General features: G+C 37.4%; 1 pseudogene; it reads right to left on the reverse strand.

Annotated features, from left to right (window-relative positions):
- Positions 1-1609: 1609 nt before the first annotated feature.
- Positions 1610-21446, reverse strand: part of LOC126063655 (olfactory receptor 6C3-like) — a 58789-nt pseudogene continuing 38952 nt past the window's right edge.

Genomic DNA, 21446 nt, shown 5'->3' on the forward strand with positions numbered 1-21446 from the left:
AGAAGGTGTTTTGAAACTCTATGACATGGTTTCTACATAGATTTTACTTGCACAGATACTTAACGTTTTATCTATTTGAACTGCCGCTGGCTCAAGGGGATTAATTCAGGGAATCAAAATTTCCAGAAGAGGAATGTATATAAAACACTAAGGAATATAAAACGTAACACACATTAGTATTGAAATTGGAAAAGAGAGCCTGTGAGACAGGGAATAAAAACTAACAACAGTTAAGTCTGAAGTTTTTCCCCTTGATTCCCCTGCCCGCCAGACAAAGACAAGAAACCAAATATCTTATCTCCAAATTCAGATTTCTTCTCAATACCGTATACCATTTTTTAAAGTTGACAGTCTACTACACTGTAATAAATACATATATAAATATTATTATTTTTAACCTGCCTTCTAATACAAATTTTTGCTGCCATGTACTGCTAATACTTTATGCTTTTTTTGTGATCACTCTGCTACTGCTCACCAGCAATAGCAAAATGAAGAGTGTACCTTATTTTGATTGAATAACGTTGTACCTTATATTCCAAAATAATAATTGGAGTTAGTATCTTCCCTGCCTATGCTCAATAATATACTTACACTCAAATTAGATAATTTGAATAATAAAAAAATTGTTCAGATTCTTCGGAATCTATACAAAATCTGTGGGTCATTTCAGAGTTCCAACTATGTATAAAAATAGAACAAACTCAAGCTTTTTTTTCTGTTGTTTCTTTTGTTTTTTACTTCAGAAAAAAAAAATTTTTTTTATCACACTAGATACGATAGCTCAGTAGCCTCAAGTAAGTTACTCAAATTGAGAGTGAATTTACACGTTTTTAAAAGGAAGATAATCATGTTTAGTATGCCACATACCTAGTAAATAAAATATAGTATAGAACTTACCTAGTTGAGTAAATGCACAGGGTAGGCATTCTCTACAGGAGAGCTATTATTATTTATTACACATCAATCAGACTTCCAGGTTATATAATGGTAATAGTGGCTCCCTAAATATTCATCTTTGTTATACATTTTCAAAAACAAATACAGATAACGAGGAGATTATAAAAAGCCAGAGATAATACGTCTTCAACATAACTAGGAAACAGAGTATTTATGAATTTTTAATTACTTGTAAGTAGGAAAATAACACCCAAGTCCATCAGATAAGTGGAAATAATTGTACAGACACTGCAGATAGTGTAAAAAAACATGGTGTCAAATTTCATATTTTATATAATTTCTAAGAAGGAACTATTGTGCTAGTAACAGAGAAAATTTAAGAGTTAGTTAATTAAAACTGCTCTTTTAAGCGATTACAATGTAAACGATTTTTAATGTTCAGGATAATTAGCCAAATGGATTATATATTATAGTCACTGGCTTTCTATTCAGAATGATAAATCGACGATTAAGTGGAATTTACTGAAAGTTTTCAAGGAAGGCACAACATAGACACTTCCGCGTTGAAAAGAAAGTTTAAGCATTTGAGCTCGCCATTAGGGGCAGTGGAGAGATGGATTTAGGATAGTGAAGATTAGAAGAAGGCTAGAATTTCATTTATTCTTTATTGAACCTTCATAATAACATTCATTCATGCCAATAAATACTTTCATTTATTTTCTGAAAATCCTATCTTATGGATCAAGTCTTTGAAGGCATGTTTTACTTGCTGGTTCCTCAGGGTGTTAATGAAGGGGCTCAGCACGGGGGCAATGGAAGTGTTGAGAATAGCTACTCCTTTGGTCAATGATGCTCTTTCTTTGCTGAAATCTTGACATACATGAATATGCAGCTGCCATAAGAGATGGAAATGACAATCATATGAGAAGAACAAGTGGAGAAAGCCTTTTTCCTCTGACTGGCAGAAGGGATTCTCAGAGTGGTGATAGCGATGCACAAGTAGGATACAATCACTAATGCCGATGTGAATAGCAAAGTAACAAAAGCAAAGTAAAAGCCAATCATCTCTAAAGGCCAGGTGTCTGTGCATGAGAGTTGTAAGATGGGGAAGTGGTTACAAGAGAAGTGGTCAATGGCATTGGAAGAACGGAAATCTAACTGGAGGATAAGCATGAGTGGTGGGAAAATGGTCAGGAATCCTCCCAGCCATGAACAAAGAACAAGCAGGGTGCAGATTTTCTTGTTCATGACGGTGTTGTAATGAAGGGGCTTGCAGATGGCAACATAACGATCATAAGACATGGCCGTTAGAAGAAAAATTCAGACACACCCATAAAGATGAAGAAAAATAATTGAGCTAAACAATTGTTGTAAGAAATGGTCTTGACTTTAGTAATGATTGCCCCAGAAATCTGGGGATAGACACAGTGGTGAATGTAATTTCTAAGAAGAAGTTCCAGAGGAAGTAGTACATACGAGTCTTTAGACGATAGTCTATCACGGTGAGGACGATGATGGTCAGGTTGCCTGTGACGGTTAATACATAAGCTATAAATAAAAAGATAAAGACCAGAGCCTGAAGCTTTGGGTCCTCTGATGAGCCCAAGAGTACAAACTCTGTAATCATTGTGTGATTTCTCACACTGATGTATTTTCCTCTTTAAGCAAAATCTATTGGTGAAAAACAAAACATAAAGAATGAGCAAACACTAAAGATTTAAATATTAGTATTAATAACCCCAATGACACTAAACAATGGACCCTTTTTTCTCTTTCAGCTCTTTTCCAATATCTTGTCACCCTTATTAAAATGGAACATTTTCTTAGAGCCTCTCTGAAAAGAAAATGTATTCACAGACCTATGTTAAAACCCAAATCAGTGTCAGTGTGTATAACCTCTACATAGAGTCAAAGTTTCTACATTTTCAGTATATCCTTGAATCATAAATTTCCACACCAATATTAATGAATTATATATATAGTTTATATACTGAAACATTGTTTTCCAGCTTTGAAGACTGTATGGTTTTAGGAATGAATCTAATTTTGAGTATTTATCCTGGTGCCAAAATTTAAAAAATTTTCTTGTCTAATGTTGTAGGGTTCTTAACCAATGTCATAGACCAATGTGTGTACTGACTATTTAATGAGAAATTAGGTTTGTCCTGTAAACCTCCATCCAAAGTACAATAAATTAAAAAAAAAAATAAGAAGAAGACAAAAACAAAACACGCAAGTTTTTATTGTTTAGTAGGGCTTTGGTGGTAATTGGAACCCAATCGCAATCCCTGAACTTAATAGTATCTGAAATTATTTTTATTCTTAATACCTTTTATTTTAAATACAATCGACAAAAATAAAGGTGTTTTCCAATCACATAAACATATCAGTAGAATGACCTTGATTGTAAACAAGAGTAAAGTTTGGTTTTCATTAATGGGAAAGAAAACAGAAACCAGAGAGATGAATCAATACTCACATAGATAGAGCCTATCGTTAATACATTTCTATAACATGATTGGTGGTATCATTGTTTGTGTTTTTTATTAAAATTAACAATTATTAAATGGACTTTTTTTTTTTTTACTACTATTCTCTTTGGCCTTAAACCTGATTGAGGACAAGAATGAACTCATAAAGAAAGTTTTAATGCCAAATATCTCACTGTCTCCTTTTTAGAAGACTGATTACAGGAAATATATATGTATGTATATGTATATACATATATTTTAGGATTTACTATAGGGAAAACAGAAATTGCTAAAATATAAGCTCAGCGATTTTTATCTGTTTTTTTTTTTCCACCGCTCTATCCTTTACAACCAGAATTGTATCTGTGTATAAGTTCTCAGTAATGTTTCTAGTATTAATCTCTTTCTTTTTTTATAGCATGAACTGGTAAGACAGCACTGATGAAGGTAACATGTAGAAAGATGTTCCCTTCTGCCTAACTCAACAATTAGTATTACTGATGGGTGAGTAGTGTCTAAGATGATATTATGCCTTCTTTTCTTCTTTATCCTTTTTTCTTTTTCAGGCAATCAGCACTTTCTTTAGGAATATGCACATGTGGTCATTAACATATCAGCAAAATATGGCATATCAAAGGGCAGAGACTGTATTTCTGTGTTTTCAACAATGGCTGAAACATATTACATATATAATTAATAACACTAAATATGTTAAAGGGATAATTTGGGACTCACTGCAATTTATTCCAACAAAATCAAATTATGGATGGGACAAACATTTCATTGATAATAAGAAACATACTCACTTTTGTGATATGTCTGATGGTTCCAGTCAGAAATATTACCCTGAGTTTTTCTTAATTTATTTAAAAAATGAAAAATAATACATGCATAATGTACTTCAGGAGAACTTTTTGTCACTTGGTCCACCCTTGCTTCTATCACATAAGAGCCTCTAGCATAAAGAAAACACAGACTGGAGTCCACGTCAGTTTGTTAGCAGCCTTTGTGATAAGTAACATAAATTTCTCTTATCTTTCCACAAAAACACATTGCTCTGGACCTGAACTCCAATAAGAGCTACTTATTTTAACACTAAGAGTTCTTTAGGTAAATGTCCAGGGAAGAATGCTTAAGAGCCTGGAAGTTTAAGCATTTCAAAGCTCTCTGGATAAGATGAAGATTTAACACTGCCCAAAAATAAAACAATTTCACCCTTTCTGGTCATGGAATAAATTCCCCAGAGATTAGCATGAAGAAAGGAAAGGTGCAAGAAGAGATAAATTCCAAAACTGTAAATGATGTCATAACATAGAGTTTTCTGGAAAGCTAAGCAATATAACGAGGTAAAAGTAAAAACATACCAATCAGCTTGTACCATCAACGTAGTCTCCCTTTGACTGTGTATAATTTTCCTAATATGCATATGGCACTTGTTCTACACTCAAGAGATAATTTCTTCTCAGTCCCTTTGGGTCTGGTGAAATCCAGGACCGAACTACACCACAGCAGACCCTAATTTGGGAATGCTATGTTTTATTCATTCATATATATCCACCAGCATAAGGCAAAATGAATGAATACATAAATAAAATAAGGGATTTCAATATCTTTGAATATCAGAAGAGTACTTGAAAATTTAGTTTTGATTTTCCTTTTTTTAATTTTAAATCTAATACATGCTTAATGTTATAAGAATCAAGGTGACAGTAGTATAGAGTGGCATTTTCAATGGCCCTAATATTTCCAACGAATCCTCCATTTTTACTCCAATCTTCAAATTAGCCAGTATTAAGAGTTTTTTTTTAAGAGTTTATAGTGTGTTCTTGAGATATGTTTTCTCTCTATTGGAGTAATATGGGAGCACTCCCATTCAAACACTTGAAGATTTGTTCCTGTTGCTATTATACATTAATGCCGTTATATGATGCCAAATACTCTATAATTATCTTTTTCCTAGTATGTAATATGTAAGGATATCATTCCTTATCAACTTTTTTGTAACAGTTGCATAGAATACCAGAGGTGACATGCATGTAATTTAATAATTACTTTGCTGATTTAAGATTTAGGGGATCAGATTGTGACAAATTTCACATTATTATGATGTTACACTGCATCCGTATTTATACATTTACGTAAGTGTAAAACTGACAGCTGTTGAGTTTTAAATTTTAATAGATACTTTAAAAAATTCTCCTACAGATAAGAATGAGCCCTTTTCTTCACATTTGAGTCAAAACTGGATATTATTGGTCATTTAAAAATTTTATAAGCAGAGAGACAAAATAATGTCACAATTTATTTAATGGCAAAGACACTGTAGCTTAGAGATAACAGTGCCTGGGTTTTTAGATTAAACAGATCCATTTTCTTTGCAAACTCACAAATTTTAATGCAGCTTTCTGAACATTGGTCTCTTCACCCATAAAATGAGAAGACTAATAGTCTTAAGTCATAGGCTATTATAAAAATTACAATGAGATAATGCATAAGAGAGTTTAGCATGCTAATTGGGATATGCTGCTATCGTTAGTTGCCTTCAAGTTGATTCCAACTCATAGAGAGCAACCCTATTCGATGGAGTAGAACTGCCCCATAGGGTGTTCAAGGCTGTAATCTCTACTGGAGCAGATTGTTACGTCTTTCTCCCCTGGACCTGCTGGGTGGGTTCTAACCACCAATGTTTTGGGATAGCAGCTGAGTGTTTAACCATTGTATCACAAGGGCTTCTTACTTGAGATCTAGTAAGTGCTTAATGCATAAATCATCTATTTTTATATTTTCGTATTCTTTGATTCACATAGAGATTGAATATACTTTCAGTATTTTTATTTCTTGTCCCTGAATTGCCTATTTATAACCTTTGTTCACTTTCCATTGGGTTTATTGTCTTCCTATTTATTGATTAAAAAAAAAAAAAAAACAAACCCATTGCCATCAAGTCAATTTCGACTCCTAGCGACCCTATAGGACAGAGTAGAACTGCTCCATAGGGTTTCCAAGGAGCACCTGGTGGATTTGAACTGCCAACCTTTTAGTTAGCAGGAGAGCTCTTAACCACTACACCACCAGAGTTTCCATGGTAGAATACATTATATATAGTGGATATAAATACATGGTGTGTCTTCTCTGTTTTGTATCCTTATTTTGTAAATTTTCTCTGTAGTTCTACTCGAAAAGATTGTACAACTATCATAAATTCTTAGTGACATATTCTCTTTAGCAAGGACTTACCCACATACTTCAAAATTATATAAATGTTGTTGTTGTTAGGTGCTGTTGAGTCAGTTCTAACTCATAGAGACCCTATGTATAACAGAACGAAACACTGCCCAATCCTGTGCCATCCTCAAAATCTATGTTATGCTTGAGCCCATTGTTGCAGCCACTGAGTCAATCCATCTCCTTCCTCTTTTTCTCTGACTCTCTACTTTACCGATGAGCATGACGTCCTTCTCCAGGGACTTATCCCTCCTGAGAAAGTGTCCAAAGTGTGTAAGATGTAGTCTCTCCATCCTTGCTTTCAAGGAGCATTCTGGTTGTACTTGTTCCAAGACAGATTTGTTCACTCTTTTGGCAGTCCATGGTATATTCCATATTCTTTGCCAACACCACAATTCAAAGTTGTCAGTTCTTCTTCAGTCTTCCTTAATCATCATCCAGCTTTCCTATGCACACGGAGCGATTGAAAACACCATGGCTTGGGTCAGGCTCACTTTAGTCTTCAACATTTTGCTTTTCATCACTTTAAAGAGGTCTTTTGCAGCAGATTTGCCCATTGCAATGTGTCCTTTGATTTCTTGACAGCTGCTTCCATGGGTGTTGATTGTGGATCCAAGTAAAATGAAATCCTTGACAACTTCAATCTTTTCTCCCTTTATCATGATGTTGCTTCTCGGTCCAGTTGTGAAGATTTTTTGTTTTCTTCATGTTAAGGTGTAACCCATACTGAAAACTGTGGTCTCTGATCTTTATCAGTAAGTGGCTCAAGTTCTTCACTTTCAGCAACCAAGGTTGTGTCATCTGCATAATGAAGGTTGTTAATGAGCCTTCCTCCAATCCTGATGCCCCGTTCTTCCTATAGTTCAACTTCTCGGATTATTTGTTCAGCATACAGATTGAATAGGTATGGTGAAAGGATAGAACCCTGACATACACCTTTCCTGACTTTAAACCATGCAATATCTCCTTGTTCTGTTCGAACAACTGCCTCTGGATCCATGTACAGGTTTCTCAGGGTCACAATTCAGTGTTCTGGAATTCCCATTCTTCACGATGTTATCTATAATTTGATGTGATCCGCACAGCCAAATGCCTTTGCATAGTCAATAAAACACAGATAAACATCTTTCAGGTATTTCTGGTTTCAGCCATGATCCATCTGACATCAGCAATGATAACCCTTGTTCTGCGTCCTTATCTGAATCCAGCTTGAATTTTGGCAGTCCTCTGTCAATATACTGCTGCAGCCACTTTTGAATGATCTTCAGCAAAATTTTATTTGTGTGTGATATTAACGATATTGTTGGATAATTTCCACATTCAGTTGGATCACCTTTCTTGGGAATAGGCATAAATATGTATTTCTTCCAGTGGATTGGCCAGGTAGCTGTCTTGCAAATTTCTTGCCATACACATGTGAGCACTTTCAGCACTGCATTCATTGTGTGAAACATCTCAATTGATATTCTGTCAATTCCTGTAGCTTTATTTTTGCCAATGCCTTCATTGCAGCTTAGACTTCTTCCTTCAGTGTCATCGGTAACTGATTATGCGCTACCTCCTAAAATGGTTGAAAGTCAAATAATTCTTTTTAGTATGATGACTCTGTATATTCCTTCCATCTTCTTTTGATGCTTCCTGCATCATTTAATATTTTCCCTGTGGAATTCTTCATTCTTGCAACTTGATGCTTTATTTTTTCTTCAGTTCTTTCAGCTTGAGAAATGCCAAGTGTGTTCTTCCCTTTGGGTTTTCTATCTCCACGTCTTTCCACATGTCATTATAATACTTTACTTTGTCTTTTCAAGTAACCTTTTGAAATCTTCTGTTCAACTCTTTTACTTCATCTTTTCTTCCTTTTACTTGAGCTACTTGACATTCAAGAGCAAGTTTCAGAGTCTCTTCTGACATCCATTTTGGTCTTTTCTTTCTTTCCTGCTGTATTAAAAACCAAAAAGATCTTGAAATATTCTTTTTGGCAATGAATGCAACACCATTCCTCTTCGAGTTGTCATTCCCGGTATAGTAGACCGTATGATTGTTCAATTCAAAATGGCCAATACCAGTCCTAGGATATATATGTTTATGCCTAGGATATTGATGTTTATACATTCTGCTTCATTTTTGACAATTTCCAGATTTCCTAAATTCATACTTCAGACATTCCACATTTCTATAACAAATGGGTATTTGCTGCTGTTTCTTCTCATTTTGAATTGTGCCACATCCACAAATGAAGGTCCTGAAAGCTTGTCTCCAACCACATCATTCAGGTTGACTCTACTTTAAGTAGGCAACTCTTCTGCAGTGGTAGTTTGCATGCCTTCCAATGTATATAAATATTCCTTTCTATTTAATACTTCCATGGTTATGCTTTTTAAACTGACATCTTTAATCCATCCAGAATCCATATATAATTCATTCTTGTTTTTGTGAGATATGGATTTAATTTTACTATTTTCTCAAAACCACCTACCCTAACACTGCTAGGCTAGAGACAATATAAGCACCAATGTCATGTTATCCTCTCTTAGTAATATTTCTAGCCCAGAGTTCTCACCTACAAGGTCTACACATAATCCTTCAGCTGGAGATAGAGATGCGTCTATTGAAATAGAACCTTGGTCTAAAAAACTATCTAATATCCGTGGAACTATCTTCGCCTCCATGTGGAGACAGAAGTATATCATAATTAAAAAACTCCTCTCTTGATCTTTTAACTTGTAGTGCAACCAGAATGATGCATGTAATATATAAATATCATCTCACTTTTCAGGTAAAGAACAAATTGGGCTCCTACTGCCCTCATTATAAAGTATGTAAATAACTAAATTTAATGCCTTCAAGGCCCTGTAATTATTAACCCACTCCTCCCCTTTCAGACTCATTTTGTACTATCTCACCTGACTTTTTCTATTCCAGTAAACCTGCTTTTGTTGTTGTTCTTTGTTTGTTCTTGTTTTTGTTGTTTGTTTTAATAATTCAACACTTTCTCTCCTCCTTCATGACATTCATACATGCTCTTCTGCCTGCTGGATGTGGCTTGTCTGGCACCTCAGTTCGTTTGTACTTTAATTGTACTCTCTTAGAGAAGACTTCTCTGATTCTCTCAAACTCTTATGTGTTTTTATAATACCCTGTGCTTCATCTTTATAGCAGTAATTGTATTTTAATTACTAACCAGGTATCATCCTTGCTCAGCAGAAAGTTATGTATGTGGTTAAATGAAATCAAATAGAAGTTTAACTCCTCAGTCACACTAGCCACATTTTAAATGCTCACATGTGGCTAATGGCTGTTGTATGGGACAGCACAGATTAAAGACCATTTATATATCTCAGAAAATTATATCGGACAAGTGCCAAGGAATCAGTTATTTCTCCTTTTCATTGTTCTTTGGGAAGCAGCCAAGTGTATGACATCTTTTCCAGAACCAAGACGATGCATAACCTTTGCTCTAATATCATCAAATCTTTTCTAATTTTTCAAATCGTGAGGTATTTTCAGACACACACACACAAATTTATACTTTCCTTTAATGTTTAATCTAAATATCATAAAATCTGAAATCTTCCCTATCTGTAAAACCAGGATTAGATGCTTTCTCTTTTTTTCCCTCCCCACAATTTGTACTCTTATCTTACTCCATTGCATTTATTTGTAGAGAAATCTATTTCTATTAAAAAGCAACTTAAGGAGGAGGCATTAGGCCTTGGTTATTTTATGTACCTGCTCTTCGTTTACTATCGCATTAACCTACTTTTCCCATTTACTCATTAGTGAAAAATCTACTGACTTAATTTGCGCATTGACGATGTATGTCTGGCAGTAAGGAATGCAGAGGTGCGAGACAAGAGTAACACTGGGTGCAGTGGCGTCACTAGGGTTGATGTTACTCAGCGTGGTAACTCATGGACCTCCTCCCATACAAGCCCCAGTGCGAGCTCGAGCTCCGGAAGCGCCCTGAACTCCCAGAACTCCTGTCCAAGCGTCGGGAGCAGGTGCCCAGCTACTGGTGACTCGCCAAGCCGCTCCAGGCTTCAGGCAACAAAGCACTGCAGGGACAAGCCAGGAGGGCTGCAGAACAGTCTGGGAACATAAAAAAAGGCTTCCGATCCCCAGCCTGGCGCCATTGGTGCAGTCCCACTCAGGGCTTGAGCGCTAGGGTCCCACCAGCGCGACCATCCTGCCCACGCAGTCTCCAACTAGCTCCCAGCCATGCACAAAGGACAAAGGAGAGTGGAGGGATGAGGAGACCGAGGAATTGGAAGGAAGGAGGGAGAGGCGGAAGGTTAGGAGTTGGGAGCAAGGGAAGAAAAGGAAGGGAATGGGAGTGAACGGAAGAAGGGGTTGGAGCAAACATGCCACAGAGGACACACCAGCCGCCAGCCGCGAGGCACGCCAAAGAGTGTGAGGGGAACCCTGTATCCTGAGCCCTGGGTCATCTTTCATTTTTCATAATGCCTACTTTTGCATAACAACCTGGTCTTTAGAACTTAACCACGTCGATAAGTGAGTAGTGGGTGTATTTGTATCTTCAGTGCCTGGTAGAAGTAATATAATTTACACTCAGTAAATATTTCTGTAATTATTCAAAGACATGAAACCTCTGTATTGTCCTCCCACTAGTGAGCATTTTGGTTTAACCAAAAAATCTTACTGGCATTAAGTAAAAAAAGAAAAGAAAATCTGTCTATATATGTAGGTAGATAGCTAAATAGATATAGATGTGATATCTTAGTTAATTTTTCAGAGATATTAATATAAAAAGAAGCCTATAAGCTACTGCTTTTTATGGAGTACAATATTAAAGACACAGGAGGGAAGAAAATTGGGACTGAGCAAAACAGAGAAAGCCAGTCTAAACTTCATTACTGAAATGTTGTGCCAGTTATTTATCAAGCATAACTGATAGTTCGATCTTACTACCTTCTTCCAAAAAGGAGCCCAGGTAGTGCAGTAGTGAAAGCTTTTGGCTAACTGAAAGGTGAGTGATTCAAATCCACTAGATGCACCAGGATTTACAGCCTCGGAAACCCTATGGGGCAGTTCTACTCTGTCCTATAGGATCACTATCAGTCGAAATCTACTCTATGACAGTGAGTTTGGTTTAGTTTAGTTACCTTCTCTCAAAGGTCCTATGAATGGATATGTCTCAGAAGAATCCAACCAGGAAGAAGAGGAAGAATTTACTCACTGACCTGCTTTTCCATTGATCAAAGATTTGCCCTATATTGCGTTGATTGCTCAGTACTTCACTTTTCGAACTGAGCAGGTACGGCAATATCTTTGGCCTCAGAAATAACAACAGAGTCTAGTACAGGATGCACGAGGCATATGATACAATAAAAGACAATAGATTTTCAAGTTGTACCCAAATGAATTTAGCTAGAGCCTATTTTGGATTCTATCATTAAAGTAGTACACAAGATGTAAACACCAGAGTCTTCTGACACAGTATACTCATTGTGACACTCAGATCAGCTGAAGTCCTACCATTTTAACCAGCACCCATGGTACAATAATGGGGCTTTATTTTCGAGAAAGCAATATACTCAACATCGTCTTGTGGTAAAAATATGCAAATTCAAACAGCCATAGAGGCGCTTCAGGGAGAGGCCAGTTTTAATCACTGAACAAAACATAATGCAAGAAAGCATGGATGTCCCAATTTTGCTACTCCGAGTTCATTAGTGTGTTGCTTTCACTAATTCCAACAGAATGGTTGATATTCCCTGTCACCCTGCTTCACCAAGCAGTCTAGGTTTCCTCAGTCTGAGCCAGCAATTTTGTTGGTCAGGGTTGCCAGACCTTTCATTTTCAAGGTGTTTGTTCTTTAGCTATTTTAACTTTCTTAGGCCATTGTAATTTTTAGTGCCTTTTTTGTGTACCATTATTTATCATTAATTTTCTAATGCAAGAATTTTACATTCAGGGCTTACCATCAAATTCTGCTTCTGGCAGGTTGAGAATTCAATAGTGGTAGTAAGTGCATCAGCTTTGGTGAGAGTTAGTCCATGCTATTGGGCTTATGCATAGTCTCCAACACTATTTACCATGGCTAGTCTGATCATTGGCACAGGGCACCAGTACTGACATGGCTAACAAGAAGGACTCACTGACATCCACATGACACTGGTTGTTGGTAGTCTTCTCTGTAGTGGAAACTCCAGAGTTGACATGATATGAGAAAATAAGTTTTGAGTGTTTTTTGTTCATTTCCATAGATTGAACCACACACCACTTCTACAGCCCTTGCCCCAAACTTGCAGTCTTGATACTTTCAGAACTTTCATCAACTAACTAAGCCATTTACCACTGCCCAGGAGTCCATGTATATTGACATCTCAGACCAGTTCTTCTACATATGAAGTCTTTTAAGATCTTCCCTAAATTGAAATATTATGTGGTAACAATCCATTTATGAGCAGAATTACTTATCACGTCAATCCATCTATATAAAACATGCGTGAACATTTTCTTCCGTTGTCAGTTGCCATAGGAAGAATCAATGAGCTTGTACTCTCTGAGGAGAGAAGTAGATATAAGGCTTCAGAAAGTCTTAAAAAGACTATATCAGTTTTATAACAAAGTAAAATTAGGTGTTATGAAAGTGCTATAAAGTCTTTTCATTTTAAGACTTCTTAAGGCCTGTCCAGAATGCATTGTATAATACATTGCTCCTTGGCTTGCCCAAACACACAATTCTATATCTCATAATACCCACATCGTGATAGGCAGCACCACTCTCCAGACACCTGCAGACCTGTTGTTGTTAGGAGTCATCGAGTCAGTTCTGACTCACAGCAACCCTATGTACAACAGGATGAAACACTACCCGGTCCTGCACCATCCTCACAATTGTTGTTATGCTTAAGTCCATTGTTGCAGCCACTGTGTCAATCCATCTCATTGAGGGTCTTCCTCTTTTTGTTGACCCTCTGCTTTACCAAACATGATATCCTTCTCCAGGGACTGATCCCTCCTGACAACAAGTCCAAAGTATGTGAGAAGTAGTCTCACCATCCTTACTCCTAAGGAACAACACTCTGGCTGTACTTCTTCCAAGACAGGCTTGGTTTGTTGTTTTGGCAGTTCATAGTGTATCCAACGTTCTGCAGCATCACAATCCAAAGGTGTCAATTCTTCTTCGGTCTTCCTTATTCATCATCCAGCTTTCACATGCATAGGAGGCGATTGAAAACACCATGGCTTGGGTCAGGCGCACCTTAGTCTTCAAGGTGACATCTTTGCTTTTCAACACTTTAAAGAGATCTTTTGCAGCAGCTTTGCCCAGTGCAATGCATCTTTTGATTTCTTGACTGATGCTTCCATGGGTGTTGATTGTGGATCCAAGTGAAATGAAATCCTTGACAACTTCAATCTCTTCTCCATTTGTCATGATGTTGCTTATTGGTGCAATTGTGAGGATTTTCATTTTCTTTATGTTGAGGTGTAATCCTTACTGAAGGTTGTGGTTTTTGATCTTCATCAGTAAGTGCTTCAAGTCCTCTTCATTTTCAGCAAGCAAGGTTGTGTCATCTGCATAAGACAGGTTGTTAATGAGTCTTCCTCCAATTCTGATGCTCGTTCTTCTTCATATAGTCCAGTTTCTCAGATTATTTGCTCAGTATGCAGATAGAATAGGTATGGTGAAAGGATACAACCCTGATGCACACTGTCATGGATTGAATTATGTCCCCCCAAAAATCTGTGTATCAACTTGGTAAGGCCGTGATTCCCAGTGTTGTGTGGTTGCCCTCCATTTCATGATTGCAATTTTATGTTGCGAGGATTAGGGTGGCACTGTAACATCACCCGTACTCCAGTCCCTTCCCTGATCCAAGGTAAAGGGAGTTTCCCTGGGTGTGGCCCACACCACCTTTTATCTCTCAAGAGATGAAAGGGAAACAAGCAGAGAGTTGGGGTCCTCATACCATCAAGAATGTAGCACCGGGAGCAGAGTGCATCCTTTAGACCCAGGGTCCCTGTGCCTGAGAAGCTCCTCGAGCATGGGAAGATTGAGGACAAGGATCTTCCTCCAGAGCCAACAGAGAGAGGAAGCCTTCCCCTGGAGCTGACACCCTGAGCTTAGACTTTTAGCCTACTTTACTGTGAGAAAATAAACTTCTCTTTGTTAAAGCCATCCACTTGTGGTATTTCTGTTATGGCAACACTAGATAAGCAAGACACGCACCCTTTCTGACTTTAAACCACGCAGTATCCCCTTGTTCTACTCGAATGACAGCCTCTTGATCTATGTACAGGCTCCTCATGAGCACAATTAAGTGTTCTGGAATTCCCATTCTTCACAATGTTATCCATAATTTGTTAGGATCTACACAATCAAATGCCTTTGCATAGTCAATAAAACATAGGTAGACATCTTTCTGGTATTTTCTGCTTTCAGCCAGGATCCAACTGACATCAGCAATGATATCCCTGGTTCCTCAGCATCTTCAGAGTCCGGCTTGAATTTCTGGCAGTTCTCGGTCAATAGACTGCTGCAGATGCTTTTGAATGATCTTCAGCAAAAAATAATCTTCAGACATGTAGCCTGGCATATATTATCTAGTAGAAAATAATAACACATTGGTTGTTTTTTCTAAAACAGATTTATTGAGGTATAATTGGAATATAATAAACTGCACGTGATTAAAATGTGTACAATTTGTTACGTGTTGATGTATGTATTCACTCATGTAATCATCAATACAATCACCATAATTAACATAGTCATCATCGCCAACAGTTTTCCTCTTCCATTTTGTACACCCTCATTCGGCCCTTCCCCAGCTTCTTTGATACATACCCCCTGCCACACCCAGGTGGCAGTCGATCTAATTTTTGTTGTTACATATTAGTTTCCATTCACTAGAATTTTATATAAAGGAAATCATATAGTATATGCTCTTTTTGTCCTCTTTGTGATTATTTTATTCTTCTTTTTCTTGTTTTCAAAAGTATAACACTTGTTTATTATTAATTTGGAATCTGTCTTCTTTTTTAATGTAATCATTTACAGCTATTAATTTCTCTATAAACAGTTCTGAAGTTGCATTCTATTTCTTTTATCTAAATATTTTATTTTAAAATTTCTCTTGTGATTTATCCTTTTTTAATTTTTTTTGAGTATTTTTTGTGTGTTTTTGGTGAAAGTTTACACAGCAAATTAATTTTCCATTCAATAATTCGTAGACAAAAACAGTTGTGTATGACAAAAAAAAAAATTCATAGATAAATTGTTTTGTGACATTGGTTGCTATCCCCGCAATGTGTCAGCACTCTTCCCAATTCCACCCTGCCTTCCTCGTATCCATCCCTCCAGTTTCCATGCTCCTCTCGCCTTCTCACCTTTGCTTTAGGGCAAATGTTGCCCATTTGTTTCCATATAGTTGCTTGTTCTAAGAAGCACATTCCTCAAATTGTTACTGTTTTTTTTTTAATTTATTTTCTGACATTTTATTGTGCTTTAGGTGAACGTTTACATACTAAATTAGTTTGCCATTCAATAATTCATATGCAGATTGTTCCGTGACATTGGTTGCAATCCACATAATGTGCCAGCATTCTCCCCATTTCCATTCTGGAGTCCTCGTTTCCATTCGCCTGGTTTCCCCACCCCTTCCTGCCTTCTTATCTTTGCTTTTGGGCAAATATTACCCTTTTGGTCTCATATCGTTGATACTCCTCAAGGGTGTTATCGTTTATTTTGTAGGCCGATCTATTATTTGGCTGAAAGGTGACCTACGAGAGTGATTTCCATTCCAGTTTAAAAAGCTGTCTTATGGAAAACGTTCTTCATTCCACTTTGGTTAGTAGCATCTGGGATCTTAAAAGCTTGTGAATGGCCATCTAAGATACTCCACTTGTCACCCCATCAGGAGCAAGGGAGAAAGAAGAAAACTAAAGACAAAAGGAAAAGACTAGTCTGAAGGACTAACAGACCACAAGTACCACAGCCTCCAGCAGACGGAGTCCAGTACAATTAGATGGTGCCTGGTTACCACCACCAACTGCTCTGAGAGGAATCACAGTAGAGGGCCTTGGACAGAGCAGGAGAAAAATGTAGAACAAAATTCTAACTCACAAAAAAAGACCAGACTTACGGGTCTGACAGAGCCTGGAGAAACCCCCAGAGTATGGCCCCCAGACATCCTTGTAGTTCACTAATGAAGTCACTCCTGAGGTTCACCCTTCAGCCAAAGATTAGACAGGCCCATAAAATGAAACAAGACCTAATGGGCACACCAGACCAGGGACAAGGATGACAAGGTAGGAGGGGACAGGAAAGTTGGTATTGTGGAACCCAAGGCCAAGAAGGGGAGAATATTGACATGTCATGGGAATGGTAACCAATGTCACAAAACGATATATGCATTGTTTAACAAGAAACTTGTTTGCTCTTTAAACCTTCACGTAAAGCACGGTTTAAAAAAAAAAAAAAAACACGTTGTTTTAGGACTATAATGTCAGAGATTCCTTTAGTCTCTTCCACTCCAGCAAGTCTGGCCTTTTTTATATATATGAGTTTTGTTCTATATTTTTCTCTCATTCAAACTAAGACCTTTTATTGTGTCCCTGGTCAGACGGTCAGTAGTGGTAGCTAGACACGGTCTAGTTCTTCTGGTCTCAGGCTAGAGGAGGCTGTGGTTCGTGTGGCCCATTAGCCCTGTGGATTAATTGCATCCTTGAGTTTGTGGTTCAGTTCTTTTGTATCTTTATTGAGTTTCTTTCTAGTTGTTCTGTCTATCAACTAAAGTACTGTGTTAAAGCCTCATGCTATTATTGTAAAACTATTTCTCTTTTCAATTCTGTTGGTTCACTTATGTATTTTAGAGATCTTTCATTAAATGAATAAATGGACTGGGTATTGTTATGTCTTAGCGGTTTGACCCTTTAATCATTATATAATCCCCTTCTTTGGTCTCTTATAATGAATTTTGGCTTAAAGTCTTTTTTATCTGGAATTGTATACTGTGACTCCTGCTCTCTTGGATACTGTTTGCTTGGTATATTTTTTTTCCCATCATTGGTTTTTAACTTGTTTATGTCTTTGTGTCTAAGATGTGTCTCTTGTAGGCAACATACTGATGTATTTTTTTTTTAATCCTTTCTGCCACTCTTTCTCTCTCTGTCTCTTGACTGGTTCATTTAATCCATTTTCATTGAGGGTGATTAACATAGGTATGTATTCATTGCTGTCATTTTGTTGTACCCTTGTTTGTTTTGAGAGGTTAATGGTTTCTTTGTTTCTTTTAATTTTCTGTGCTGGGTTCTTTTTGTATCTGGATTTTCTTTTCCTTCCAACTAGTGATGTTGTTTTTGCATTTTTGAGTCTTTTTGGGTCTCTTCTTTATTTAAGTAGATTTATTACTTTTCATAGGTGTTACCCTGAATATTACCTTAGTCTCCTTAAAATTAAGACAGTTCGCTACATCTAGAAATCTCATTGACTCTCTCCCCATATGGAATTTATATAACTACATCTTTAATTCTCCCTTTTTCTTTCAAAGTTGTCGTCATTTACAGCTTATCTTCCCTGGTTCCCTGTGATCAGTTTTTTAGCTTTATTTTATTATTGCGAAGTCTTTATTTGAGCTGCTACCTGGGAGATGTTGTTGTGGATCTTTATCTCAAGTTGTCTGATGTCATTGGTTCTTTATTTGAAGGACTCCCTTTAATATGTCTTGTCAGCCTGGTCTGCATTTTACAAATCCTCTTAGTTTCTACTTCTCTGGAAATGTCTTAGCTTCACCATCTTCTTTTTTTTTCTTAGTTCGTAAAGACAATGTTTTGCATCCTACTTTGGTGATTAGCATCCGGGGTCTTAAAAGCTTATGAGCAGCCATCTGTGGTACAACAATTGATCTCTTCCCTTCTAGAGCAAAGGAGAGTGAAGAAAACCAAAGATTCAAGGGAGCAATTAGTCCAAAGGACTAATGAACCACAGCCTACACAACCCCAATACCAGAAGAACTAGATGGCGCCCAGCTGCCACTACCGACCACTCTGGCTGGGATCACAACAGAGTCCTGAACATAGCCAGGAGAAAAATGTAGAATAACAATAACAAAAAAAATCAAATTCACACAAAAGACCAGACTTGCTGGTCTGACAGAGACTGAATGAACCCTTGAGACCATGGCCCTAAGCCACACATCTCAGCTGGAACAGAAGCCATTCCCGGAGACCACCTTAGGCTGGGTTCTCTAGAGAAGCAAAACCAGTAAGGCATATAAAGATATATAGAGAGATTTATGTCAAGGAAAAAGCTCACATGATTGTAAAGACTGAAAAGTCCCAAGACTGTGGATCAGGATAGTGGCTTCTCTCAATTCATGTAGATGCAGGGGCTGATGTACCCAAGACCTTGCCATCATTTTTTAAAGAAAATTTTGCTGGGTATATTATTCTTGGTTGGCAATTCTTTTCCTTCAGGATTTTATACATGTCATCCAATTGTCTTCTTGCTTACATGATTTCTGATGAGAAATCAGCACTTAATCTTAGTGGTGCCCCTTGTAAGTGATATTTCATTGTTCACGATCTGCTTTCAGAATTCTTTCTTTGTCTTTGGTTTTGGGAAGTTTGATTATGAAATTTCTTGGTAATTTTGGGGGGAATCTGTCCTGTCTGGAGTTTGTTGAGCCTCGTGCATTGTAAGCTTCTTGTCTTTCATGATATTTGGGAAGTTTTCAGCCAATATGTCTTCAAAGTTTTTCTCTATACTTATCTTTTTTTCCCCTCTTCTGGAATTCTTATGAAGTATAAATTATTCCTCTTGGTGGTGTCCCACATAACTCTTAGGTTTTCTTCCTTTTTCTTCATTCTTTTTTCTGATTGATCCTCAAGTCACTTAGTATCAAGGAATTTCTCCTCTACTTTGCTGATTCTTTCTTGTATTGATTCAATTCTTCTGTATTCTTCCTTTGAGTTATCTATATCTGATATTTTATTGTTAATTTTCTGAATTTCTAGTTGTTGTTTTGTGTAGTTTCTAATTGTCTATTGAGTCTGTCATTTTGTTCTTGTATTGTTTCCCTGAATTCTTCTAGGATTTTTTTCTGTATTTTCCTTGATCTCTTTGAGAATTCTTAATATATGTCTTTTGAATTCCTTCTTTAATAGTTCTATCATTGTCTTTTCCTCTGAAAGGTTTTCTTTCCCTTTATTTTGCTCACATGCCTGAACAAGCTTATCTTTTTTTTCATATGATTTTTTTTTTATCTTCTGCTCTCTCCAAGACATTAAGGTATTATTTGATTTATGTATGTATTTATTTATTGATTGTTCATTTCGTCCTGATTTTTTTTCTTTAATTAGGGCAAGTGGGGCGGGTGTGCTGCATTGATTGCTTGTCTTGCAGCATGGGAGGGCTCACCATCCATCTGTTTCCAGGTGGATGGAGCAGTGGCAGGCAGGGCAAGTATATGTCACTATTCACTGGATGTGGGAAGTAGCTGAAGAAGGGCTGGAGAGGCCACTCTCTGTTGGTTCAGAGGCACGGGATTGCCTGATGATGCTCATTGAGTGCACTGGGCGGTAGGTGGGGTTGATATGGTGGGTGACCAGTGGCGTAGGTGTGCTCACTGCTGTTCACCCAGCACGAGGGGATATGACAGGTGATTGAGTGTGCAGAGTGCTCTCTACTGCTTTTGAGTGGGTGAGGTGGCAGGCAGGGGGATGTGTCAGGCTGGCAGGGCACCTCTGCTGTGTATCTCTCCTTGTTCTCTGTTTTTGTTCAGTTTCCTCTTCCAGTCAGTGTTCAATCTAATTCTTTATCCTTCGGTTTGATACTCAGAGTTCCAAGATTGTCATCTGTATCTGTTTCACTTGGGTTCTCGGGTCTTTACTGTAGTGGGATGGCATGGTGTGTCTGACTAAGCCACTATCTTCTGTGTTACTCTTTGGCTTACTGTTTATTTAGGAGTGTGCTGTTTAATTTCCACATATTTGTGAATTTCTTGTGTTTTCTTCTGTTGTTGATTTCTAATTTACTTTCATCAGGGTCAAAGAACATATTTTTATTACTTCAAATATTTTTTATTTATTTAGTCAAGTTTTATAGTTGGCATATGGTTAATCTAGAGAATGTCCCATGTGTACTGCTCATTTTTTATATCCGTGATTGAAAGTGAGGTATTGAAGTCTCCAACTATTACTGTTGAATTGTTGTTAGGTGTGTCTATGTTTCTAACAGTTTGTTCTGCCCAACAGATTAACACCTTTGTAATTTTAAAATGTTCTTGGTGTCTGGTAACATGTTTTTACTTGAAGTCTAATAGTCAGTGTCTTAGCCTGTGTTCTCTAGAGAAGCAAAAACAGTAAAGCATATAAATATACAGAGAGATTTATATCAAGGAAACGGCTCATGGGATTGTAGAGGCTGGAACATCCCAAGTCCATGGATCAGAATAGAGGTTTCTCCTGATTCCTGTAGCCACAGGGGCTGGTGAACCCAAAATTGGCAGGTCGGAGAGCAGGGCTCTTTCTCACAGGTTGTAAAGATTGACAAATCCCAAGATCAGCTGATAAGCTGCTAGCTCAAGTCCCAAGAATCAGAGATCAGGTGAATAGGCGGTGGCTGTAGGATCCCAGACAGGGCAAAAGCCAGAACACCCACCTATATTCAAATGCAGGCCATATGCCCAAGGACTCCCTTTCAACTGATTGGCTACTCACAGCAGATTCCATCATGGGGGAGATCACATGTAAACACTGAGAATCATGGCCCAGCCAAGATGACACACGATCTCAACTGTCACAGTCAGATATTAGTATAGCTGATTCCAGTCTCTTTTGGCACTGCTTGCATGGTGTCTTATTTTCCTAGGGATGCCATAACAA

Source organism: Elephas maximus, chromosome 20 (assembly GCF_024166365.1).
Source record: "Elephas maximus indicus isolate mEleMax1 chromosome 20, mEleMax1 primary haplotype, whole genome shotgun sequence".
NCBI classification, from domain to species: domain Eukaryota; kingdom Metazoa; phylum Chordata; class Mammalia; order Proboscidea; family Elephantidae; genus Elephas; species Elephas maximus.